This window comes from Mauremys reevesii, linkage group 2 (assembly GCF_016161935.1).
Source record: "Mauremys reevesii isolate NIE-2019 linkage group 2, ASM1616193v1, whole genome shotgun sequence".
NCBI lineage: Eukaryota > Metazoa > Chordata > Testudines > Geoemydidae > Mauremys > Mauremys reevesii.
The window spans coordinates 153,951,349-153,979,282 of NC_052624.1; the positions used below are offsets into that span (position 1 = coordinate 153,951,349).

At 43.8% G+C, this 27,934-nt stretch overlaps 3 long non-coding RNA genes across 11 annotated transcripts in view; 2 read left to right on the forward strand and 1 right to left on the reverse strand.

Annotated features, from left to right (window-relative positions):
• The window catches only part of LOC120396712, a 55,008-nt gene extending 46,684 nt beyond the window's left edge, over positions 1-8,324 (reverse strand). For all 9 annotated transcript variants that reach the window (XR_005593311.1, XR_005593307.1, XR_005593314.1 and 6 more), the window contains exons 1-2: positions 8,205-8,324; positions 4,772-4,935 (exon numbers count right to left, since the gene is read on the reverse strand). This is a non-coding gene — a long non-coding RNA (uncharacterized LOC120396712). The remainder of the gene's footprint in view (positions 1-4,771; positions 4,936-8,204) is intronic.
• The window catches only part of LOC120396714, a 67,451-nt gene that overhangs the window by 293 nt on the left and 39,224 nt on the right, over positions 1-27,934 (forward strand). The gene's annotated exons all lie outside the window — the stretch shown is intronic.
• LOC120396713 lies at positions 99-25,325 on the forward strand. The gene is made up of 3 exons (XR_005593316.1): positions 99-187; positions 22,042-22,132; positions 23,117-25,325. It is a non-coding gene; the product is annotated as an uncharacterized LOC120396713 (long non-coding RNA).

The following is a 27,934-nucleotide window of genomic DNA, read 5'->3' on the forward strand; positions in this document are numbered from 1 at the left end:
TGGGGAAGGGCCTACAATTGGCCATAAGTAAACCCCCAGAAAGGGACTGAACTGTCAGGAGGCCCAACTGAAAACTGGGGCAAAACCATTGCTTCCAGGGAGGAAGCCCTGGGGGTATAGCCTGAAGGCAGAGCTGAGACTGCTTTAAAGACTGGACATGCATAACCATGGAGGGTGCTCATGAGAGGTGGGTGCTGATCCTGTTACAGGCAGGACCTATAATTTTGTTCCGTTTGTATAGAGCCTAGCATAATGGGGTCCTGTGTCCATGAATGGGGCTGATAGGCACTATGGTAATACGAATAAATACTACTACTACTAATCTCAGCTGACTTTGGTGTCAGGCAAGCTGATTTCAGGTGGCTTGGGAAGTAAGGTCTCTTTCTGACCTGTATCAGGCCTGGGAAGTATTGGAGTGTATGAGAGCAGAGGTACCCTTTATCCAGTAAGACTTTTTTTTCAAAGGCATAAAGGGCAGTGAGGCACCCAATTTGCCTTGACTTCCCATGGGAATTGGATGCCTCAATGCTCTTATGCCTTTTGAAACTCCCCCTAAAAGCTTCAACTTTTGCAAAAGGGGAGAGACATAGGGTGTAATCCTAACAGGTGCTGAAACTGCTTCCACCAGTGTATTGGCTCTGCAGTGCTTAGAGGAGTAAAACTCTTGCATTTGTTGGTGTAGTGAGTAGATATGGCTCAAAGGAAATTAGGGCCCATGATGATGACAAACAGTGCTGATAACCCACAGTGCATGAAGAAATCAATGGGAGTCAAAAGGCTGTTCAGCAATGTGTTGGAGATACTCAGCACCTGGAAGGATTAAGCCTATGGTACAATAACTTTGTCAAGTTCCTAGTCACTTGATCTAGACCAGAGTCACAAATGTCTCATGTAATGATAGGTGTCAGTAGCCACTGGAGTCAGTGGATACTTGTTTAAGAGTGAAATTCATCCCTGTCCAGCATAATGCTTATGCACCAGGTAATTCCCAAATAAGCCCTATGTTGCATGGTGCTGGTCCTCTGCATTGGTGTCCATTTTACGGTTAGAGAGAAGACCTGTTGAGTAACCAGGGCCTATTTTTACAGTCATTTTCTAACTGTAACCACACAGTGGCACTTTGAAAATATAGCCTTAAGGGTTCAATGTATGGCCCTTTATAAAGCCTGCAAAATTATTTCTTTCCATTAATATGATGCCTCTCTCCTATAACCCATTTTTATAAAGGGCAAATGTGCAAGTAGTAGAAAGAGACCAAAATAAGTAAATTAAAATACCTAAACTAAATATGCATACATTCAGGTTGGAAGCAGGGCCTCCATGGCAGCCTAGGATTTCTATTTGTTCCCAAGGAGTTAGGGCCCTGACACAATTACGACTCACTTCAGTGGGAACAGGATCATGTTCTTGTTTAGTCTGCAGGCATTTGAGTAGCATACATGGGCCTTGATTGTCATCTGACTCTCACCTGCTTTACGTGGATTTGACGCCATTGTGTTCAGTGGAGTTTACAGTGGCCGGAGAGGAAAATTGGGGCCCTGTGGGATGTACATTCTCCTCCCACTTGCCTTTCATTTCATGTTTGCCTTGTGGGTTTCCCTGTAGCAGGCTGGGCCAGCCTGACAATTTTCAGCACCCCTTACTGCGGTGAAGTGGGGAGATGAAAGCTTAATAGAGGAGGAGATTTTTTTTCAAACCACAAACGGCAGTTATACCCTCAATTCCCATTGACTTGGGCATCTTCCTGCCCTTTGTGCCTCTGAAAATCTAACCATGGTTGTGCCTCATGGACAGACCTGTGCAAGGGGCAGGTGCACAGCTGTCCTGTCCACAGCCAACCCCCCAGAAAGTCTAAAGAGAGCTGTCACAATTCTTTCCTTCCTTCCCCACTGGAATATTCTGCTATTAGCCTCCAGTGTCTGGCACACAGGGGCCCATTCCCTGTCCTTCTCTGCCTACTCTGTCCAGCTGCTGCTCCTCCACACCTACTGCTGAGATGTGGGGAGGTGTTGGAGAGCAGTGTGCCCCTGTGGAGCTACTGGTTCTTAGCCTGTTTGTGGCCCACTGATGGAGGATCAGTAACCTGCTCCTAGCCCATTTGGCAGCTTGTCTGAATCAGCCCTGGTGCTCAACATCATTTTACTCCTGAAGTTCACTTTAGTTATATCCTACTGCTGTAAAACTTCCAAATCTTGGCAATTTTAATTTGGCATAGAATATATTCCAAGACCTGTTAGCTCTGTTACCTCTGCATTCAGCTGGAAAATCTAACTTAAAGCCATTTGGTTTGGGTGTTATGAAAATGCAGATCTGTCCTCCCTCATCCACATTGTCCCCTTGTCCAGCTGACAGTGGGCCAAAGCATTTCATTTTAATGTTGGCCTGATCTTGAATGCCTGCCAAGATTCACTTCTGAGTGAACTTGTTTGTTTCAGCCAAGATATAAATCCATCAGAAAGAGGGATTATAATGGTAGAACTGACAAACTCATAACTATATAGCCCTGATAGTGAGTGCTGATATGAACAGAAAGTTGCATGCTCTGGATTTTAGTTTTTCTAATGTAGTCTGGGTGAAATACAACTCAAAATAGATGGCCACTTGATATGTTGTCAGCTTATAAATCAGTGTGAATTTCACATCCATGATGTATATTTTTTCCTTTCCTGTTTGTTCTGCCTTTAAACACACTATCTCAGGGGTTGGCAACCTTTCAGAAGTGGTGTGCTGAATCTTCATTTATTCACTCTAATTTAAGGTTTCATGTGCCAGTCATACATTTTAATGTTTTTAGAAGGTCTCTTTCTATATACGTCTATAATATATAATTAATGTTTTTTAAATATTTAAGAAGCTTCATTTAAAATTAAATCAAAATAGAGAGCATCCCAGACCCGGGCAGTGTGAGTGCCACTGAAAATCAGCTCATGTGCCGCCTTCGGCACGTGTGCCATAGGTTGCCTACCCCTGCACTATCTTAACAGGACAATCAACCCTGAAATCAAGCTTGATTAGAGATGAGGCCTAGAACAATACTAAATTTTGAGGATGTTTAGATTCATAAATGAACTTGTGTCCTGGAACCAAAATAATTTGAGCTATTTGAGAACTAGGATTTAAACTTCCACACCAAATAAGCAATAATCAAGGACATATATATATTTCAAAATAGTTTAAAGTCATGCTAACATACTGTCCTTGATATTCTTATTGTCCATTTTCTTGATAATCTTTTTAGTATGAAAATATAAATCTTGCCTCTAACTGAGCCCCACCAACATACACCAGGTGGAGGATTTGGCCCTAACCTAGTAATTGGGGTCAAGGTTTTCCAGAGTGATTTGTGACTTTGTATCAATTTTCTGTGGTCAGCTTGTAAGGGGACTGAATTTCAGACAGTGCTGGGCATCCCACTCTGACAATCAGGCCTTCCCTAGGCACCTAAACTTTGGAAAAATTCAGTTTGAAAAAACTTTGGCCTATAACTTTAATTAAAAGGAAGGCTAAATTTGAGTCCTAAAACTTGTAAACTTAATTTAAGACTAAGATTTTTTTTTTAAGTTGCATTAGCCTCAGTAAATACACTGACAATATTTCAGTTTGTTTACAAGAGTGACCTGGATGGTGTTATTAGTGGACACCAATACCAATTTCAGATGTAGTAATCAATGTGATACCCCTTGCAGGAGAAAACAAACTCAACCAAGTATTAAGCCTGAGAGGTATTTCCAGGTCAGCAATTAAAACTTCTTCTAAGAATATAAGCATGGCCATACTGGACCAGACAATGGTCCATCTAGCCCGTTGTCTGTGACAGTGGCCCTTGCCAAATGCATCTGAGGGAATGAACAGAACAGGGCAATTTTGAGTGAACCAGTCCCTGCTTCTTGCAGTTGGCAATTTTGGGACACTCAGGACATGGTATTGCATCCCTGACCATCTTGGCTAATAGCCACTAATGGACCTATCCTCCATGAACTCATCTAATTTTGTAACCCAATTATACTTTTGGTCTTCCACATCCCTGGCGACAAGTTCCACAGTTTGACTGTTGTGTGAAGAAGTACTTCCTTCTGTTTGTTTTTAAAGCTGCTGCCTTTAATTTCATTGGGTGACCTCTAGTTCTTGTGTTACGTGAAAGGGTAAACAACAATTCTTTATTCAATTTCTCTCCACAGTTCATGATTTTATAGACCTCCATCATATCCCCTGATTCATCTCTTTTCCAAGATGAACAGTCCCAGTCTTTATCTCCTCATATGGAAGCTGTTCCATAACCTTAATTTTTTTGTTCCCCTTCTCTGCACATTTTCCAGTTCTAATATCTTTTTTGAGATTCAGTGGGGGTGTGTGTGTGTGTGTGTGTGTGACCAGAACTGCATGCAGTATTCAAGGTGTGGGCATACAATGGATTTATATAGTGGCATTATATTTTGTTTTATCTAACCCTTTCCTAATGGTTCTAAAATTTCTGTTGGCTTTTCTAACTGCCACTGCACATCGAGTGGATATTTTCTAACAATGATCAAAAATGACTGATCTTTCTTGAGCAGTAACAGCTATTATAGATCCCATTTTGTATGTATGGTTAGGGTTATTTTTCAGTGTGCATTACTTTGCCTTTATCAACATTGTGCAACAAAATGGCAGATGAAATTTGATCACCTAGTTCTGTCACAGGTCAATAAGAAACACTTACCCTGGTAGTGAAGACAAGCCCTAAGTCAACCTAAACTATGTAGCTGGAGTAGTGTAACTTAGGTCAACTTACCCCGGGGTCTTCATTGCATTGAGTCAACAGGAACTGCTCTACAGTCGACTTGCAGGGGTGGCGTACTGGGGTCAACTGGAGAGTTTTGCCATCGATTTAGTGGCTCTTCACTAGACCTGGTAAATTGACACCTGCTGCATCTATTGCGGCAACATTGATCTCCCCTGTAGTGAAGACAAGCCCTTAGCATGGATCTGTTGTAACCCAGTCTTCTGTCTTTATTAAAACATTGGTCGAGCACTAAGCTATTAAGAGATGTTTTTGACAAAGTATGGTAGTCAGTCAACTCTATTCAGGTTCCTAAATTAATGGCTTTACAGGACACATTGAGAAAACAGACCTGAGTTCAATGCCAGATGCCTTTAATCTAAATTTTGCATAAATACTAAAAGCCACTTGCCATTCATTTGTAGAACAAATGAAGCTTTTTTCTTTTTTCCTAAGTCTCTTCAGTCCCTATCACCTTCGCAAGATCAGAATTCCTGCCCTCTTCTAGTCTCCCTGTTTCAAACAGAGATCCACAACAATTACTACTACCCCTAATTTCACCCCAGACTGAGAAGCAGGAGGCTCCCATTGAAATCAATGGGAGTTGGTGCTTAAAGATCTTTGAGGATCTGATCCTTAGACTTATTGACAATAAGCTTACGAGGCAGCTACAGCAGTGCAAAACCCTAAGGTAGATTTGGTGCAAATCTGGATACGCTGGAATGCAGTTCATGGTTTATACCAGTGCAGGACAACTCCACTAGGGTTTGGGATTGGTACAATTACATTGATATAGATACAGTGGGAGCTAAAATCCCCAATGTAGACAGGGTTTAGCTTTAAGCAGTAATGAGTGAATATCAGAAGATATAACTAAGCATCCAAAGAGAAGCCTGACCCTACAAAGTTTGGATTTGAAACTAGGTCCAAATGTTCTTTATCTAATATGTAAGGGGGAAAGTATTTCAAATCATTTTTTTTTCCTTTGGTTCCTTACAAACCAAAAAGGGGGACCAGCTCTGAAATTCAGATCTAAAGCTTTGGAAGACCTCAGAGCTAGGGGGCTTTGGATCTGGGGTTTTGTTTCAGGCCAGTTTGTACATCCAAAAGTCTAAGGGCCTGAGTCTTTTCCCACTTACACCAGTGTAATTGCATAACACTCCAATGGGAGCTCCACATTGCAGGGAAGGCTTCTGGGATTGGGCCCCTAAACTTGGAAGATGTTCAGATCCAAAGCAAAACCTTTTAGACCTGCCTATTTTTATGTGAGATGATCTTCTTGTTTTACCTTACAAGAGAGCTTAACCCCAATCCGATTAGAAAACATGAGCTGTCATCACTGACAGCTGAAACAGCACCCAAATAAGTCTCATGCAAACATAATTTTGTCTTCTACTGAACAGAAACGGACCCTTGTTTCCTAGATACTGGAAGATATATTGTACTCTTGGCTCCTGATGTTCATGTTAGCTGAGATACTTTGAAGGTCAGATCAAATTCCTTTAATTTATCAGAAAACTTTTTTTACCTGTTCTGATCGCTTTAGAATAATGTATTGCTAAAGTGAGTGCCAAAGCTTTCTGTTTAATGTCCTGGTGAGATTAACAGTAACCAGGGGAGATAAAGGAAGGTTATCAAAGACAGACTAAGATGGATCCTACACAAGATTGGCACAGTTATTTAAAAATAAATGATTCCTAAACTGATAGGTAGCACACAGAAGCAATAGGTCCACAGATTCATTTCATAGGAGCACAGTTGAAGATGCAAAGCTGTGAAGGGAGTGGTTTTTTTAACTCCTAATCACGAGACTGAAAGCAATTCAGCTAAAACTACCTCTTCTCATCCAAATAGGAAGTCAGGAGCCCAAGAAAAATGGCATTGGTCAGTCCTTTCATTGCCCATAGAAGTTGCACTGTTTTTTTTTTCTGGACTTCAACTTTGTGGGACAGCTCCTCAGCAGGTGTAAAATCAATGGCAATGCACTGATTTACAACATCTAAGATGCTGATAGTTAATGTAATTCTTCTACTTGTGGGACCTGATTTCTCCTATTTACACATTTCACTTTGGTAACTCTATTGACTCCAGTGCAGTTATTCCTAATTTACAAGTTTCAGTGAGGTGAAAAGGCCTAAGTATTTTGGGGGCTGTTCTGTCTGTTAAAGGCACTTATATGGCTCCCATCCCTGTTGTATTTGAGGCTATATCTACACTGCAGCTGGGAGAGAGCAGCCCAGGTAGATCGACTTGCACTAACAGGGCTCAAGTTAGCTTGCTAAAAATAGCAGCCTGGCTCAGGACCTCAGGTCAAGGGAGTCAGGTGGTCTTGCAAACCAAACTGCAATGTCAACACTGTTTTTTAGCATGCTAGCTTGAACCCTTATTAATGCATGTCTGTCTACCTGGGTTGGGAGGCTTGCTCCCAGCTGCATTGTAGATATACCCTGAGTGCCTCACAGTATTTAATGCATTTATCCTTAAAATAGCCTTTGAGATCAGCGAAATTCTATTCTCTCCCCAGTACAGATGGGGAACTAAGGCACAGGGAGGCTAAGTTCACACAGGAGGCCTATAGAGGAGCAGGGAACTTAACATGGGTCTCCTAATGTAGTGCCCAAACCACAGGACCATCCTTCCCCTCTAACGCTCCACTATGAATATTTTAATTTTTCTTTACATTTCCTCCTTTAATTACAAGATCCATGAAAATGGAGTCCCCAGACATTACTCTAGATGCAACTTGATAATTCCTTAAATTTACAGTGATAAAGGTGGGGATTTTCAAAGCAGTCTAAGAGGGTTAGGTGCCATACTCACTGGAACTGTGAAAGTTTGGCACCTAATTCCCTTTCACAACTTTGAAAATCTCAGACAAAACACACCTGAAGAACAATTATCTAACAGCAAAAACATGTTAAGGTTCCTCCCACCCACCAAAGCTTTCCATTGAAATCAGTAGAATTACCTTCTAAAGTACCACAGTGGGCACCCCAAGGGCAGTATTGGTCCTAAATACATATTGTCCTTTAGGCTCAGATCATCAAGGGTAATTAGCCACTTAGCTCATGAAAATCACTTTGAGGTGGGTGCCTAAATACCTTTGAGAATCTGGGCTTCTGTCTTCAAGTTGTGTTAGTAGTGGGGGATCTCAAAGCACTCATGTGAATTCCCAACACAAAGGAAGAATAGGGATCAAGTCCAAAAGTTTCAAACATAAGTGGCTAAAGTTACTCCTAAATCCATAGTTGGGTCCCAGCCTAATTTTCAGAGCTTCTGAGGACCCAAAAACTTCATACCAATACCCTTTGACTATCCTACACAAGTGTTTTCAATGGGAACCACTGCTTGGTGCCTTTGAAAATCAGGCTGGTGCCCCAATATGGATTTAGGAGCCTTCCTTTAAGGTCCCCTGTGTGAAAATCAAAACAGCAATCTAACTCACTTAAAGCTCACCGACTCATGTGCACTCTCGCATAAGTGCTGGTTGGAGCATTAGTTGCAACAAAGTTATTGGCTTTGGTCTGTTTCCAGGCCCTCTTGGCCTGTTATGACCAGAATAACCCAATGATTCTAGAGTTTAGCCCATGTGCAAACATAATTAACCCTTCAGTTACTATGACAACAGTGAAAGAACACAGCTAACACACCAATAAATTCCTAAGCAAGGCAAGTTAGTGAGCTTTTTAAAATTGGGGCTTCCTGATATCTGCACCCAGATTGAATTTCATACCAGTGTGCCTGGAAAGGTCAGCCCTCTTAGAATTTCAACAACTCTCTTGCAGTTCCTGTAGATCCTGTTGTCTAAGCAATTTGATGAAAAGCTTCTGTCAAATAGGATTGGTTGCTAGAGAAGAGGCTGAAAAGCTTGGGCTCAAGCAGGGGCAAGCAGATAGTGATATTTTTGTTTCATTCCTGAATCATCTGTCAGTTGGTTCTCCTAATTGCATGGATGCTGTAGATGGATGAGTTTGCATCTACGCAGTTTAAATTGTATCAGATCACAAAATGAATTTTATTTTCAGGTGTTTGTAGCTCAGGAATTAAACAGGGCCCCTATCTGTCCAGGCAGAAAAGGGGATCTTACAGTTCAAAGTAAATTGTCACCCATTTCAAATAGCAACTCCATCTGGCCAAATATTTCAGGGTGCTTTTTTCCTATGCTTTGCTAAGTCACAAAGACCTATGCATTTATTATATAACTACCCACATATTAGCATTAACATAAGAGGGGCCCTACTGGGTCAGACCAAAGGTCCATCTAGCCCAGTATCCTGTCTTCCAACAGTAGCCAATCCCAGGTGCCCCAGAGGGTATGAACAGAACATGTCATCATCAAGTGATCCATCCCCCTGTTGCCCATTCCCAGCTTCTGGCAAACAGAGGCTAGGGACACCATCCCTACCCATCCTGGCTAATAGCCATTGAGGTTTAATAGCCATTAAACAAAGACGGTAGCGCAAGGGACTAGAGCCTTAGTTAAGCAAGATGCTTAAGCATCGGTTTCAGCTGGACTGCTCATATGCTTAATGAGACAATGTGGGTGAGGTAATATCCTTTAATGGTCCAATGCTTCTTAAGCTTTCAAGCTACAGAGTTGAAGAGCTCTGTAGCTCAAAAGCTTGTATCTTCCACCAACATAAGTTGGACCATTAAATGATATTAGCTCACCCTCCTTGACTGTCAGATCCTGGGACCAACATCGCTAAGTACATGCTGTTTGCAGTGTTGTGGTAAAGTTAGGCACTTGATTCAACAGGATATTTAAGCAGGGCATATGAGTTGCAGCTCTATTCCTAACTTTCTCACTGGATGTGTGAAGATGGCAGTGTCATTTAGGACCTCTTTTGTTCAAGATCAGGTTAATATTCAAAGAACTTGGCTAAATTCTGGTTTGCCTGCTGGGGAGCCATCCTCTGAGTACACTAGAAAGGGAGAGCACATTTTTAAATACCTATCCTCTTTGGTGCTTCTCTTGTGTATGTACTTTGTGTAAAAGCTTTTCCATTTTAAGGATCAGATCCTCAGCTGGTGTAAATTGGTTGAGCAGCTTTTACTTCAATGCCAATGTACCCCATTTGAGGATCTGACCCTAAACTTGGGTACATAAAATGCCCTGATCAATAGTTAGACACCTAAATAACAGACCTAAATTGCCAGAGGTGTTTGATGGGACTCAGTTGATGTCACAGGTGCTCTGCACCTCTGAATATCAAGCTGCTTTTATTTAAGTTCCTAAGTATGGGTATAGCAGCCTGACTTTAGGCACCCCGATTTGAAAATCACTGACTTCAATGGGAGTTTCACGAACTGAGAGCTTGTGGGATCAGTCCTCTGTTTAGTTTATTAACCTGTAATTGATTTCCTTACACAAAATAAACCTCCCCAGCAAATCCTCCAAACCAATAACTGAATGGTGCAATCTCACTGGTTTCATGTGAAAACAAGTGCAGGGGTTAGCTACTGTAGCATATACTCACTTTGAACAATGACAGTAATGCTCTCTGCCCTGCATATGTTTTATTCAGAACCTGTGGCAGCTGACTCTCAGTTGATGTCTTTATTTGACATGACCTGAAGGAAGGATTTCTTTAATTCACTCAGACCTTGACGTGTAAGATTGATCTTCTCAGGCTGCTTTTATTATTTCTCTGCAACCAAAAATAAATCCTTCACTTGCCCCAAAGGAGGTTTTATATGGAGTTTTTTAAGGTTAATGTTACCTAAAATAATGAGAGCCTTTCAATCAGACATTTTAAAGCCTAGGACTTGGATCTCAAGTCTGCTTTGTAATTTGTTATTAAACCAGGACCCTGTATCTACTAAATTACCCTCAGGCAACCATGATCTTCATCTCTTGAGTAAAGTCGTTTATCAGAACACTGTTGGGTCATCTGGATAGCCATGCTTCTGTCTTCTTGGGCAAACCTAGAGATCGTATACAGTTTATGGGGACAAAAATGATGCAATTAATTCTTTTGGTGCACTGACATATGAGACCCAGCCCCAAAGGATACTTAACACCTCTTGTACCTTCTCAGAATCAGGCTCTTGCTGCCCAGTTGGACCCAAATCATTTGGGGGCCTAATCCAACTCTGACTAATCAGCAGGAGTCTTTCCACTGATGTCCATGGGAATGGAATCTAGCTCTTGTAGTCCCAGCCACAAAGCTTTGTGTGCCATTGCCTTGCCCTGGCATTTTGAAATCTGAAACCACTACATAGTGGGATACGTTTCATAATACAGGTACATCAATTAGTGTGTTGTACTGCATTTACACTGTCATTATTACACTGTTCTAATTCTGAAGTGTATCTAAAGAATATAATCCTCAAATCATCACAAGATACAAATGAAGAGCTCAGTCCCAGAATTTAATAGCCTAAATAATAACCATTTCCTGCTCCCATTACCTTTGCAGGCATGGTTTGAATTTGCAGTGCAATGTACAGTCCTATTCATCAAACTTTGGATCTGATCTGCCTGTCCTATAGGACTTAGGAAAAGCTTGCAGTAGGGTCTCAGGTGGGTTTGAATATTGAATCTAGATCATTTGACAGAACAAATCCACTGTCAGAAAGCATCCTCTCCCCTTGCTAAGGACTGCATGTGAGTGGCATATATCAGCAAAGTAGAAGTCTATTGGAAAAAGGAATCAAGGATAGGCGACTTTTTTTATGTATTTTAATAGCAATTCCAAAAGGTGCTTCACAGCAGTAAGGTGGAAAAAGGGATGAGTAATGACATCACAGCTAGTTTCCTTCTGTTTATAATTTCACCCTTACTGATTAACAGAAATTGGTCTAGAAAATATCAAAATAGACATCTGCATGGGCATTTATGCTGCGGTCATCCAGAAAGTTTTCACCAAGGAAAACAAAATAGAATCAGAAACAGGCACTGTAGATGAGAGAATTCAATTCAGTCCTATTGTATGAGGTAGTTTTGTATGTTTATCATAGCACTTGGAGCTCTGAGTTTAAAAACTAGAGAGAGGCCTAAGCTGCAGTGTTTGGATACAGGTTCAAATCTGGTTCTGAGCTTCCACTTGCTTTCAGTTGTAGCCATTGACAGAACTAAGGGCTAGCTATAAAAAGCTAGATTGTGATTTTTTTTTTTAGACTGCACAAAAGAATAACCCACTTATGCTCTTCTATAAGCTACCTGGACGTTGGGTCTGGAGTCCTGGACACTTCTAAAAGTAAACAAGGCTGCTTGCCTGTTTACTCTCTCCATGGGAGTAGGTGGAACCTTGGCTCTCCATTCCCCCTCAGCCCATTGGCTGGATACCTGAGCTAGTGTTGATTGTACCAGTGGTAAATTTCTGCCTCCCCCTGAAAGTGATAAGTGGGGAGAAACAACTCAGAAGGATGTCTCTGCAACAGTGTATCCTTGAGGTACCGCACCTGGGTGGTACAGCTTATACCTAGCTCCTTGCCCTAAAGTCATAAACAAGTCCAGGGTTCGGATGTGCATCAGGATCAAAACTTCCCTAAAGTCCACAGATGGAGGCAAGCCAAACTCCAGACCCCAACATCTCTGGAATGAACCTGAGCTAATGTAAGATTGTTCAATTAGGTGGGGAAGTTGGCACCCAAAATTCATTAAAGCCTCTTTATGAGCAAAAACTTAGAATATCTTCATGAAAGAAAAATGCACAAGCAATATTGGCCTCTGAAATTACTCAAGTGGAAAATAAGGCAGAATGTCACTGCCCTTGGAAATGTTGTGTGTATAATTGTGCAAAGTTGCTCTTGAAAATTCTTTACAATGTCTGAAATTCAGTATGGTACTTAAAGTCCTTCAGAATATCTGCTTTCAATACTGGATTGAAGCCTGTCATGTGTCTATTCCAAGGGGCCAAATATTCAAAAGAGCTCCTCATCTGACATGGTGGGAACTCTGAATCTAGACCCAGTTAGTGTGTGAGGGCTAGTCTACACTTGCCAGCCGGGTCGATGCGGTGAGTTCGACTTCTCGAGTTCGAACTATCGCATCTAATCTGGACGCGATAGTTTGAACTCCGGAAGCGCCGTGGTCGACTCCGGTACTCCACCACTGCAAACGGCGGTGGCAGAGTCGACCTTGGAGCCGCGGACTTCAATTCCGTGGTGTCTGGACGGGTGAGTAGTTCGAACTAGGGTACTTCGAATTCAGCTACACTATTCATGTAGCTGAATTTGCGTACCCTAGTTCGACCCCGCTTCTTAGTGTGGACCAGCCCTGAGTGGTGAATGTTGAAAAATGTTCAATAATACCTATCTGATAAATATTTGCCACCCCACCCTGTAATGTAAAAAGTCCATAGGGGTTAAATGACTTGACAAGGCTGCACACCAAGTCAATAACCTCATGAAAAATGTTGAAGTGGTGATTCCCAGTCCCCTTTATTTATTGTAGCACTTAAGAGCCCCCCTCATGGACCAGAACCTCACTGCTAGATGTTAACATTCCTGTGTTTGTACAACAGGACTCACTTGGACTGTCTCAAATACACCCTTTCACCCCAGCCCTTCTCTCCAGGTACTTGCCTAGCCTCCATCATAGCAGTGTGTCTGGGCCTCCCCTCTCCTGCCAACTGTTTCCACTGTGGCCTGGCCTCTCTGGACCCAGAAGATGAGCCATAGCCAGGCATAGAGCCAGGCTCACTCTGGTCCTTCAGAACAGTTCTTTCCCTCATTATCTTCCCCTCCACCCTCACTGAGGGGCTTGTTCCAGACAGGCCGCTTGGCTGGGCTTCCAGCAAGTGGTTCCTCTGGTTACATCGTCCTCAGACCTTTTTCTCAACCCCACTGTTTCTCTGCCAGAGGCCTCCTGTGCCTGCACTATGCATTCTAGGAGAAACATTGGTTGGTTGGGCCTATTAGTCGTGCCTAAGGATCAGCCAAGCATTGCGGGGGGGGGGGGAACATTGTGCTCAGTGTGGTACAAAACACAGATGATCAGATGGTCCCTGCCCCAAAAAGCCTGCAATCTAACACCTGGGTTACTTTCCATCACTCATAGTCTTAAGTTGCAGAAGTTTACCCCATTACCTGTTGGTAGGTGGTTTGGAGAGGCATCCTCCAACAGTATTTCCACAGCCATTTGTTCACCCTTTGGGTTTCAGCTTTCACTGAGGAGAATCACTTATATGAAGTGATTCCTGACAGTATCTCTTAAGAATGCAGAATTAGTATTGACTCTTTTCCCCTTGGCCATCTCAGATGGTTGGGGCAGGGCAATTCCAATTGCACTTAAATTCCAGCATATGCCCTTTGTCATGATGTATTTACTTAGCCTATTCAAATGCTACAACTGGCTGTCTCAGATGTCTGTCAAGCATATAACACATACAGTTCTGTATCTGCTTAGCTATTGGCAAGATGTTGACCTTTGACAAACCAGTTGAAATTTTTAAAAAAATGTCTGAAGTGGATCTTGAACTGGTCCTACTTGGATTAACAGCGGAGATGTGCTGCCTAGTCAGAGGATGATCTGTTTTTAAGCAGAACTCCTTGGAAAAACATAATGAAGAATTTTGCTTCAGAATGAATGGGCTGATGTGGCCCAAGGAATTTACAGCTATAAAAGTATACAGTCAGATTCTCACTGAAGGAAAATCAGTGGTGCACTAGTGAAGTCCACAGAACTATGTAGATTTACACCATCTGAGAAGCTGGGATACAAATTTAAGAATGCACATGACTTAGGAGCCTAACTCCCATTTTCAAAAAATGGCTGATCTTTTTTTAAAAGATCTTTAAGTGACTAAAGATCCACACCTCATGGACAAATGTGCAACTCCCATTGCAATCATTGTGAATAAGCATAAACAAATATGGTTGTACCCATTTTTTTTGACCAAATAAAATGTAGCCTAGATATTTTTTTTTTCCAAAGTGACTAGTGATTTTTGGGTGGGGACCATGGGAGACTAATTTTCAGAGGGCAGGTGTTCAGTACTTTCTGAAAAACCATGCCTATTAAGGCATCTCAAGTTGAGGAACCAGACTCTCTAGTGACTTTTAAGAATCTTGGTCAACATGTGCATGTAAATTAGACATGGTCCTTGGGTCTCTGGGAATCTGCTAATACAGTTCATAACTTCAACAGGTGCCCAAGTTTTATAGCAATGAGTCTGCTCAGTTGAGTAAAGATAAGTATGTGCACAACTGTGTGGGATTTGGTTAATTTACAACAAATCCTAACTGAGCGCACAAGGGAAGCACAAACACAATTCTGATTGTAGATCATGAACTCCAGCTCATGGAAATGTAGAGCAGGGAAGGACCTTGAGAGGTCATCTAGTCTAGCCCCCTGCACTGAGGCTTGTGTAAATTGGGAAACTTCAAGAGACAAATGTTATGGTAGATCGCAGCAAAAAACCCTGCTCTACCAATAAGGCAGAGAAAGGGACACTACTAAAAATAGCATATGCTTTGCCTTCTATAACCACTGTAGAAATGTTCAGACTGTGGAACCATAAAACAAAATTCATTTCATGTACCCTGCAAAGAAATATGATTAGATGTCAAGCTCATGATCTTTGACAGATTGAGGGGATAATGAAGAAATTGGCATAGTCTGTGGGGTGTATTTTGTTAAATCTCAATCAAAGAAGCAACAGAATGAGTATAAATGATAAATCTAGTCAGACCAAAATGTCCATTCCTTTTTAAAAGGAGACATTTCTGAAAGTCAAAAGACTGAGCTCTGGAGGTTAGTAGAACAAGCTTCAAGGAGATGGAAAGCATATTTAGCAAAATCCTGTTTAGGGGAGGGTAACCTGTAGTTAGGATTAGCCTGAACTTGGGTCCAATGCTTTGAGGGGCTGATGGTGCTGGAAGTTGAGGGTATTCAGCACCTTGCAGATTTGAGACCTTTGGGCCAGATTCAAGGCTTGTGTGCACACAAGTTGTACTGCTGTAGTTAGCAATACAGCTCCCCACCAGGGCTGGCTTTAGGCCAATTCTCCTGAATCGGGCCCAAGCCCCAGTACAGCATACTGGCAAGAGCCGGTGCACTGTACCGAGGTGGCCCAGCTTCCCCAGGGGGCAATTTAAAGGGCCTGGGGCTCCTAGCAGGGATGAGCTCCAGGCCCTTTAAATTGCCACCAGAGCCCCACTGCAGGAGCCCTGGGGTAGGGCTGCGGGGCTCTGGGGGCTATTCAAAAAGTCCAGGGCTCCCATTGCTTCTACCACCCCAGCCCTCTAAATAGCCACGGGAGCCCCACCACTTCCGCAGGGCTCCCGCGGCTATTAAAAGGGCTGGGGCGGAAGAAGCAGGGGAGCCCTGGGCCCTTTAAATAGCCCCTGGGCTGCTGCTGCCTCCCTGGTGGGGGAAGGAGGAGGAGGAGGGGGCACTCACCGTACAGGGTGGGCTGTACCCCCTGTACCTGCATCCCCTGCCCGCAGCCAGCCCCTGTTACACCCCCTACTCTGCCCGCACCAGCCCTACCCTGTCTGCACCAGCTCCTGTCTGCAGCCAGCCCCACACCCCCTACCCTGCCTGCACCAGCTCCTGTCTGCAGCCAGCCCCACACCCCCTGCCCTGTCTCCAGCCAGCCCTGCACCCCCTGACCTCAGCCAGCCCTGTCTCCAGCGAACCCCTGCTGCACCCCCTGCCTGAAGCCAGCCAGTCCCGCACTCCTCTGTCTCTAGCCCTGCCAACCCATGCCACAGCCCCCTGTGGCCCTGCCTGAAGCCAGCCAGCCCACCTCACACCCCCTGTCTCCAACCAGCCCCGCACCCCTTTCCCTGCCTGCAGCCACACCTTACCTCTAGTCAGCCCCTGCCCTGCCTCCAGCCAGCCCCATGTCCATTGGTGCCCTGCAGTTCACAGGGCAGTAACCCTGCACACCTGCTTCAATGAGGGGGACAGGGAGCAGCTGGGACCCACACATGTGAACTTCACCCTAGGGTTACCAGACAACAAGTGTGAAAAATCGGGACGGGGTGGGGGGTAATAAGATCCTATATGAGTCCCAAAAATCAGGACTGTTCCTATAAAATCAGGACATCTGATCACCCTAGCACACCCCCATGGAGTGGCGGGGACCCACACATGTAAAACAGAGCTCATTTCTAGTTCAAGCCCATCTTTTTTTTAAAAAGAACTTTAGGTAGGGTTAACATACAGCCATATTTTCCTGGACATGTCAGGCTTTTTGGTTCTTAAATCACCATCTGGGAAGAAAATATAGACACATGGTAACCCTATTGGTACAAAAAATACACACTGTGGCACATCCCTTAAATCAGAACTTTTTATAGGGAACCGGCTGCTAAGAAAAAAAGTTTAAAAAAAAAAAGCCTTTCATTTAAGTCATCCCTGCTGGGGCCCCGCCAAAAATGTTCAAACTGGGCCCTGCACTTCCTAAAGCCGGCCCTGCTCCCCCCCTGCGAGTGTGGATGCAGTGATAGCTATAAAATCACGTAGCTATTCAGTACAGGAAAAGGAATAAGCTCTACTGGTATAAGGGAGTTGTACTGGTTTAACTGCATCCTCAGTCACTGGGGCCATTGGTGGGAAGAAGGGTAACAGAATATGGCCCTGTGGAGTTACTGTGTGAAGTGGGGTGCAGCATGTTGGCTGAGAAGTACCAGGGGAGGAGAGAGGAAGGCAGGCACTTTTTGAAAGGTCCCCTCAAATTTCTGAAATATGAAAACTTCTCCTGACTTAAACGGTGGAAACTAGAGACCAGTGCAGGCCTCCTTCATACCAGATTTATATGGTGTCCAATTCAGGGAAAGCTAAAGCACTCGGAAGGAAAAATTAGGCGAGCAATAAATCTGAGATAAAAGGCAACAGAGGAGAAAATAAGCCCTGTCAGCTAAATCTAAGGAGGACACTTTTAAATAGGTGGGTTCCCTTTCACCTCTAGAACTGCAAAAGATTAATAACTAAAGCTGTTAAGAGATTAAGGGATGAAAAACACAATGCTGCTGAACAGGTTACATTAACAAAGGGCCCAATCTTGCTCCCACTGAAGTCTAAGGGAGTTTTGCCACTGATTTCAATGGGAGCTGGATCAGGCAGTATTATTCAGATTATCTTTTCAGGAAGCAATCACCAAAGCCATGATACTGGTTGGAAAGCTTGTTATCCAGGGGTGTCTCTGGCACAAGTGATAAGTGTGTTAGGGTGACTCTCACCCAACAAATCTCAGGACCCAGGATGACATTTACAGGAAGGACAAATACATCTTTTGAACCAGCAGCCAAAAGAAAACCCTTGGAAATGTTGATAGATATAATTGTGGTTGAGAGCTAGAAAATTTGATACAGTATAAATCTGCTGAGCAAGGAATCTACTAGATTGCACATAGCTTAATACTATAGGGTGAAAATAACCAAATGTATAGAGTGATGGGGTGGTGGAAAAAGATGGAAGAGCCTAAGTTTTTTCAGAGAAATCCAACGGGGGGAATTTTTGCAAGCTGTGAACAAGTGGAGTGAGATTGTCTTCGGGCAAGAGCCCTAAGCACAGGGCAGTATGTGTTCTTCACCAACATGGTGGTAGCCACTGGAGGCTGTTACTCTCAGACTCCACTTTGAGGCCCAATGCCTCTGCTGCTTCCACCTTGTTCTGGGGTATAATAATCTACTCTTGGCTTATGCTGGTAGTGCAATGCCAAAAACTTCAGTGCATTTACGCTCTGTTTAGACAGCTGAATTAGGAGTATCTTAAACTATGGGAACAAGATGCAACCTAGTGCAGCTCCATTGAAGTCACTGGTGACATCTTAGTTTACACCAGCTAAGATGTATGATGACTGAAATGCCATTCTTTACAAAACCCACTCCAGGGTCCTGTAGTACAGGGCTGGTCCTACTCAGATTGTAAGTGCTCTGGGGCAGGGACTGTCTTGTTCCTTGTGCACAGCATCTAGCACAAGGGTGTTCCGGTCCATGAGCAGGGCTCCTGGGCACTAAAATAATAAATTATGATTCTTCTTAATTCTAATTTATAAACATTGCAGTTCACCATGGTATTTTAGGCCCTTATAATAACAAACTAAAAATACTTGGCCCTTATAGGATGCCTTTCATCCAAGCATCTTAATGTGGATAGGTGCCATTTCCCCTATTTTACAGACAGCTCAGTCAGCTGAAGAGACCATGACAGTGGCAGTTTGGAGTATAACCTAGTTCTTTATTTGCAACAAAACAAAGTATTGTTACTAAGTAGATATCAAAAAGGGAGACAGAAAAGGAGATGGGTGGGAATGGGAAAGGTTCCCATATAGGCTGAAAATAATACCTGAGCCCTGTTTAAAACATTCAATTAAAGGGGTCTGTAGCAGAGTGCTGAGAACCAGCAGCTGAACCAACACTCTGGTCACTATAAATCCAATTAGTTTCCCTGGAGAGGGGCATGACTGAGGGAAGCTGGAGCTAATTAGATCAGTCTGAGTTGGGGAGCACTAAGGAGCTACTTACCTCATTAAATGGAAGAGCAGACAGGCATACAGGAAGGAAATGCAAGTGGGGAATGAGAGAGGCTATCAAGGGCAGGGTAAAAGGAGGTCTCTGCATGGAGGGATCTTCAGCCCCCTTTGCCAAAGACAAGTGAGGGGAAGTGGATAGTTGGTGTAAACAGAGTGATTGCACAGGGCTATAAAGGGTGGTGGTTGAGATAAATACCTAAACCACATAGGTGTTCACAAACTGGAGGCAAGAGCCATTTGAATGAAGACAGAAGCAGAAGGCCATGCCCTGTCGGTTTCCAATTAGATTAAATATTTGTGATCCTGAATCCAGAGCAAGGATTAAGTCTGAGTCTATGCTGCCCTGGGGTTGAATGCTTTTTAAATTATTGGCGTCTATCTTGGTGCTTTTGGACTCTTATGAATCTTGGCAATTTAGCCTGGGTAATCCCATTTCTTTTTCCTCAGTGACTACATATTAAGAGATTAGTGGGGCACTACCACTAAACATGCCAAATTTGAAAGGTCAATAATAGATATGGAGATAAAATCTTTGCTTGGATAAAATTGATTGAAAGCAACTTTGTTTTCAAAGTCTACCTGAAGCTGAAATGCATATTCTTCTTTAGAAAGAGTGCATGTTCATCAAAATCAGATAAAACACATTCCCATTAGTCACCATGTAAGGGTATGTCTACATTACAAGACTATTTCGAATCAACTTTAGTCGAATTTGTGGAATCGACCTTATGAAGTCGAATTTGTGTATCCACACTAAATACACTAATTCGACTGTGAGTCCACAGTAACAGGGCCAGCGTCGAATTTGGAAGTGGTGCACTGTGGGAAGCTTTCCCGCACTCCCCGCTGCCCATTGGAATTCTGGGATTTCCCCCAATGCATGCTGGGGGAAAAAATGTGTCGAGGGTGGTTTTGGGTAACTGTCATCATTGAACTGTCAATCACGCCCTCCCTCCCTCCCCGAAAGCGCCTGTGGGCAACCTGTTCGTGCACTTTTCTGCTCAGTGACAGCACGGGCACCACAGCACTGCGAGCACAGAGCCCGCTGCAGTTATGGCCGTTGTCAACTCCTCGCACCTTATCATCCACCTCTTCCACAGTCAGCTGCTGAGAAATCGGGCTACTTTTCAATGGTGCTGCGAGCACTGGTGGACCATGGGGGACGTTTTACCAACATCAACGTCGGGTGGCCAGGCAAAGTTCATGACGCGCGTGTTTTCAGGAACTCTGGTCTGTTTAGACGCCTGCAGGAAGGTAGTTTCTTCCCGGACCACAAAATAACTCTTGGGGATGTGCAGATGCCTATAGTGATCCTCGGGGACCCAGCCTACCCGCTAATGCCCTGCCTCGTGAAGTCCTATGCAGGCGCCTTGCACAGCGACAAGGAATTCTTCAAGTACCAGCAAGCAGCATGACCTGTGACTGTTCAGTTTCTTTACAGAGAAGCTGAACCTGCCCCTGTTTCTTTACCACGTTACTGTTGACCAGCATCTGCAGTTACATACCCCATCCACCCCGCTTCCCCCACTTCCAACACACGTTTAAAAATAAAATAAATGTTCCACTGTAACTTTACAAAGGTTTCTTTATTGATGACTTTGCATTAAAGGGTTGAAACTGGGACGCAGACTGTGCTGGGTAGGGTGTGCGGTGATGTAAAGACCGCCTCTAAACTCGAGGAATGACAGGCTCCTGCTCCCAGAGCAGTCTGCAGTGCCGGACTGGTTGTTTCAACAGAGCCTGCCATCCCTCCTTTTTGGGACTCTGTGTGCGGGGGCTATGTGGCCTTGTGGCGGGGGAGGAAGGATACAGATTCCTCTGCTGCGTGGCTCTGTGGTCCAGGACAGGGACCACTGCATGAGATCTGTAACCCTCCTCCCCCACTACAAAGTCACGTACCCCCCCCCACCCACACAGAACCTGCAAACCACCTCCCATACCGACCAGGGTGCCTACTGACTGCACTGTGTGTGTGACCTGCTGCTGATCCTGCCCCCGTGTCTGTACCCTGGTAAAGGTGACTGTCCTATGCAATACCCTACCCCCTTCCCCACCCACCCCTTCAAACGCAGCATTGTGTAAAAAAGCATGACGGAAACAGTAATTAAGAGCAAAGTATTTTTAATAATTAACCAGACAGTCAGGGGATGAAACTGGGATTGGGGCTAGGGTGAGTCAGGAAGGGAAGGAATTCTCAAAAATTAGGGTATGAGAGCTTTTGGGTACTTGAGCACTCTGCTGGGGTGCAGTGACAGTTTTCACGGCCCCTGGCGCCACTCCTTCTGGTTACTTTGGGTGACAGGAGGTATGGGACTTTGTGGCGGGGGAGGGCGGTTGCAGATACACTGCGGGGGGGGCTCTGTCCTCCTGGCTGCGGTCCTGCAGAACATCCACAAGGTGCTGGAGCATGTCAAATTTTCCCTGGGCATTTCCTGTGTGGCTGGTCAGAACATCCAAGATCAGACTGCTGTCCAGAGCATCAACAGAGTGGTGCACTGTGGGATAGCTCCCGGAGCTACTAAGTTCGATTTGCATCCACACCTAGCCTAATTCGACATAGCCATGTCGAATTTAGCGCTACTCCCCTCGTCGGGGAGGAGTACAGAAGTTGAACTAAAGAGCCCTCTATGTCGAATTAAATGGCTTCCTGGTGTGGACGGGTGAACGGTTAATTCGAATTAACGCTGCTAAATTCGAATTAAGGTCCTAGTGTAGACCAGGCCTAAGAGTGCAGCATTTTTACTGCCATTAAATTGTTCTTGCTGAGGTGGTATTAGCATTTTTTAACTTCATATATTTTCCTTCAAACTGCAAAAACTTGAGACCTTAATTTTTTTTTTAAATTCTTAGTGATCAGATGACCTCCATTTGCAGTCACAGATTAAAGCAGCTGTTCCAGAATCTTGACAAATCCAATATTTGGGACAGATCCCTGGATGATGTAAGTGGGTGTAGCTCCACTGACTTCAAAGGAGCAATACCAGTTTACACCCCTTGATGATTTAGCCCTAAGCAAAAGAGATGGAAGTGGTTGTGGCCAAAACTGTTTTTTGGGTCATCTCTATCAAGTTGTTAGTAGACAAGGGTCCCTATCACAAAACCGTTAACTGAATTTAGCATTAATTTGCCTTTTTCCTTTATGGCAAATGGGCCTCCAGCAGTTCTAGCTATCTGAAATTAGCCATATACAGCAATCAGAAGAAAAATCAGTTCTAGATCCCTCTTTGCACACCTGAAGTTGGAGATCTGAGTCCACCAATAATGGGTGAGTATCTATGCCCAGATCCTAGCATAATGGGCCTCTGATTTGGTTGGAGCCTATAGGCTCTAAAGTAACAAACTGTTTATGGACAGCAAAAGCATGGAGAAATTTGCCTTTGAAAGTTCCCTGAGACAAAGCATATTCAAAGCATACAAATCAAAGTGGATAATGTAACCAAAAGGCACCTAAGTTGCCAGTATGAAAACTGTATAAACTGTCAGTTTGGAGGCACATGCGTTGTAAGGCTATTTCCTTGTAAAACTGGAAAGATTTGTATATCCATTCCTATGTTCCTCATAAAATGCTAATGTAAATCTCCCACATGCTGCAGTGCCAGAAAACTAAATTATCTAATTAGACCTATTACACTTTACCCAACTGAAATGTGTCAACTCCACAGCATTTTTTGCTTTGCTCCATGCTTCTGTAATTGCTTACTATAAAAAATTTGGTTGATCTCTACCCCAAAGCGGGCCCTTGTCTATTTTTCTTGTTCATATACTCCTTATATTTGCAATAATTTTCAGCTGGAATTCAGATTCCTTACAGATGGATTTGAGGAATGGTTGAGATCATAATATTACTATGGGGGGAGGGGTAATCCCCCTTTACTCTTACACAGATTGAGGTACAGAATATGAACTTGATTCTCTATAATTTCAGAGTGAATAAGGCATGAAGCTTTTGGAGACTAAATGCTGTAATTACCAAGAAATGTATGTTAAACATGAGCAAGAAGGAAATACCTTGAATGCAAGGGATGAAGACTAACCACATGTTCACAGCTGGAGTCTGTAAAAATCCTCTTCAGTATGAGCTGCATCCAACTCCCACTGAAGTTAATGGAATATGTAACACTGATTTAGATGGGAGTTGCATCAAGCCCAAAGAGACTTTTTTTTTTGAAGTGCTCTCCATTGCACCAGATTTTTCAAAAGATCTCCTAGTTAGGCACCTACCTAAAGACTAGATTTTTTTTCCAAAGAGCTCAACAACAACTTGAGTGTGCATAATGAGTTATTTTGACAGGGGACACCAGGAATAGGTTGAATGGAAATTCACTGTTCTTACAAAATGCTGATAAACTTGTGGTTAGGCCTTGTGTGTGGGGCCCAAGATACGGGAAGGTTTTTTGTTATCCTCTCCCACTCTGCACATTGATGCAAGGGCTCTTCGCCACCTGGATGCTTAACCCCCTGTGCCTCAGTTTACCTCATATGGCTGTTGGGAGGCTGAATTGAAATTGTGAAGTTTTGGAGGCTCCTTTGATATAAAGCATTCTCTACATAGTAGGATCTCTCTCTCTGTTCTGGGTTCCTAGATAGTTATGCTTTAGGACTCCTCACACTGGAGGGAGGGGGGGCAGATGGTGTCAGTTATCCATATGCTGGAAATGAATAAAAGCAACTCTGCATGAGCTATCTCTCTCAGAGCAGCAGCTGACAGGAGGCTGGCCTGAGGGTATCCGGATGATGATTCAGGAACAGCAGGTTTACTTGCCTCTCCTGTGGTGTAATTAGGTACTGGAAGGAAAAGCGAAGGCCAATTGTTATGCTCTGGAGCTGAGCTAAGGCACCATCAGCTTATGTTGCTGACTCACTACTCTCCAAGGTCCAAAGAATACTGCCTTCCAAACTTCAGAATAGGACCAGAGAGACTGCTCCAAAATCAGAGCTCTGTAAGCAGGTGCACTTCCCAAGGCACACCTGCTGAGTCTCTCATCTGGAGAGATCATCTGATGTCTCACTGTCAGTCGCTGCAACTCCTCCTCTCCATACTGTGGGCTGCTGACCAGGAAGCCAAGATTGCCCCCTCACTCTCCCTTTCTCATTGCTCCCTCTGCGGGATTCCTTGCTCCACACTGTGTGCAGCAGGTGGTGATGAAGAGACAGCCAACCAGTGCTGCTTCCTCCCTCTTGGCCATGAGCTGCAGGAGCTATAGATGTGGTGATATGCATGCACAGGCAGTGGAAATAAAATCTGGTGGGACAGTGTTGTGGGAGAGAGAGACAATCTGGGATGGACAAACTGGACAGAAAGAAATGCAGATGGACTGAACCAGTAGGTACAACTGAGAAGCAGGTAGAGAGCCCTTTAATTCTGTGCCCTAGTTCTGGTCAGCTGAGGACACTAATGAAGTATTGAAAACACATTCAACTCCCTCCTTGAGTCAGGCCACCAGGCTGCTCAGGTATCTGAAACTTGGCTGACAGCAAAACAGCAGGATATTCAATCCACTGGAAGGTGAGGAGGTGAAGCAGAACAGCTGTTCCCTGTAAGTGCATGGCAGCTGTGATTTCCTCTTGAACTGGCTTAGCAGGAAACCATTTAAAGTGGGATGTAGCCTGCAGGCTGCTGGTCTACTTCCTTGGGGAGGAAAGATCTGCAACCAGATAAGGGGTTGTGCTGGGCACTTTGTACTTTCAGTGTAGCTCTGTTGCCTCCAAGGACCAGATTTTCAGTTGGTGGCATCCATTCATTGAAGTTTCTAGAGAAACATCACCTTACCCCAGCTGAGGACTTTTTTCCTTCCCCCATGAAGAATTCTTCACTTTTCTTGAGATTTACACACACAATTCAGCATGGAATCTCACTGCATTAAGCATACTGGCTTCTGCTATCTCTGCTGTTCCTATTGAAGGATTATCTAGTGACGAACTGTATCATAGCAAAGAGGTGCTTTTCTATCACTCAAAGGCCCCCTGAAATCTGAGCTGCTAACCCCTCCCCCCCCAAATAGTAGGGGAATTTCTAAACCATCACAAATACCCAAAGTAAGGTAGGAGAAGATGGAACAGTGAGGTCAGCATAGTGCTGAAACAGTTTTCTACCAGAGTGTTTCCTATAGCGTTTTACTCAAGTTATGCCTATTTGCAAGTTCTGAATAATATAGGTACAGGTCAGATTCAGTAAGAGAAATTCATGTATCTAATCCTTTGTTAATCTGAGGATCTGATTTTTCTCACCTACCTGGCAAATCAGGAGCAACTGTATTGAATTACACCAGTATAAGTATGAACAGCATCAGGCCCCAATCTATATTTTGCTCAGCACAATGGTATCTGACTACCTAACAGAATGCTAAAAGTCTGATCTAAAATATGAATACTCCATGTTAAAGGCAAAATGACATCCATCATTCACTCCATTTGGGCCAGCTATTATAATGCCTACAGATAGGGGGATGATCTCACATACTATATATGCTGCAGTAGCAAACAGTCAGATTTCAATATAACAATCTCTTCGTAAAGAGAACTCAGATCCTTAGCAAATACCTCACTATGACTCCTGTGAGGTAGGTGAGAATTATTGTACCTCTTTTACAGATGGCTACAGAGGTTTATATAATGTGTCAAATGGGTAGAACTCTCTCAGATTGTCAAACCCCTGCTGTACCAACTAAATCACTTTTCTTCCCCAAGTTTAGACTAGAACCCAGGAATCCTGGCTAATATCCTAACTTTAACCATGGCCTTAGTGCTGAATCTCTGCTCTCGTGGACTTCAGTTAACTAACACACAGTCATTTGGCATCTCTTAACTCAGATTTTATACCAAATTAATGAATGATTCTTAGATTACACTAAAGGCCTGTTTCTCTACTTGTTTGTTCCTTATTTATACTGTTGAACATATCTTAACATCGGTATAGTGGCACTGGTGTAAATAGTGAGTGAGAAGAGAATCAAGCCCCTTATATGGGTATTGTAACTACTGTTCTTGGATGCTAATGTGAACAGGAAGATGTATTTCAGATGGCTTGTAGCCACACTATCATATTACAATGTCTGAGCTTCTGTTGTCTTTTTGGCTATTCCAGTTTTGGCATTAGTCAAGGTGGCTAAGCAACTCCCTCTAGAGTCGTTTTGTTGCCAGTATTGAAGTGTATTTTCAGTCTGGGGGGAAAAAAATTGCCTTGAACTTAGAAGCAGATTTCTTAAGTTGATTTAGCTGTGCTTGGGTCTGTAAAATGGGGATATTACTACTTGCCTAATAAGCAAATCCAGTAAAACAGATGTCAAGGTCTTGGTGACTAGGAAGACAACACCCTCCCTGCAACATTTTAAATCCCACAAGCCTTTCTGGGGACATTTATTTTAGCCTCATGCAATCAGGCTAAACAAGGAGGCTTGGAAAGCAGATTGAGCTAAACAAGACTTTAAAAATAAGCATCTTGTGCCAGATTCCAGGCAGAAGGTTCCTGGGTTTAACCTTCCACGGTCATCTTGGTCAACTCTGAACCGAATTCGAACCAACCATGGTAGATGCGGATATCTAATGCACAAATGGAACATCAAGGACTCCCCAGTGTGCATGTGATTCCCCAGACAGACCATCAAACATATCATTACCTACTGCCCAACTTATAAATATGAAGGAGGCATTACTGCAATAAATTCTGTTAGTCCTGATGTAGCCAAATGGCTACATCACCTTCAGATCAAATTGTAGCTGCTGCTCTCTGCATTAGCCATATGAAAGAAGAACCTAACAAGCCCTTGGGGTACCTTGAAGTGCAATCACTTACAGTATTTACAGTAAAGCACTTTAAGGATGGAAAACACCATGTAGTTAAGAGTGCAGACAACCAGGCATCTACATACTTAAAAGGAGAGTTAAGGTATATCGCCAGCATGGGAAATACATTGCCTTGGGAGATTAGAGTTAAGTACAGAAGCTGGAATTAGGAAAAAGGGATCTGGGTAATTTTATGAGCATTAATAAAATGTAATTAAGTTAAAATAAGGATAATCAAATCTCATGCTTCAGAATGTCATCTGATCATCCAATGGGACACATCCTCATTCCCTCCCAATGGGCAGAAGGCAGGGCTGGCTCCAGGCACCAGCAAAGGAAGCCGGTGCTTGGGGTGGCCAATGGAAAGGGGCAGCACGTCCGGGTCTTCGGCGGCAGGTCCCTTAGTTCCTCTCTTCCTCTTAGAGCTGCCACCAAAGAAGAGAGGGAGAGGCACGATTGAGCTCCCGCTGAAGTGCCGCCGATCGGCTTTATTTTTTTTCCCCCCTCCTTATTTCACCGCTTGGCGTGGCAAAAAAGCTGGAGTCGGCCCTGGCAGAAGGGCTCTGCTGGCATTATCAGTTCTTAACCTGCAGTCCGTGGAGCACCAGTGAGCGGCCAAGCTTTTCCCTATGGACTCGAACACTTGGAGAACAAAGCAGGGTGGGGACTGAGAGCAGTGGGATGAGGGTCCATGAGAGGATCCTCCTTTCACAAAGTGATGTTGGAGTCCTGGGCTAGGTATCTTTGAGAGGAGCCCCCTTCCTCTGATATCAGCTCCCAGCAACAGCCAGTAGCAGGATACAAATACCCTGTCCAGTCCTCCATGCTGAGACCCCAGGTCCAGGTAGATAAAGTAGGGGTCATTCTTACTTCTCCTCAGCATAGTCATCAAGTCACAAACAAGCCCTCAGAGGAGACTTTGGCCCAAAATCCGTCCTTAGGGGTGACACAGGGAATGAGT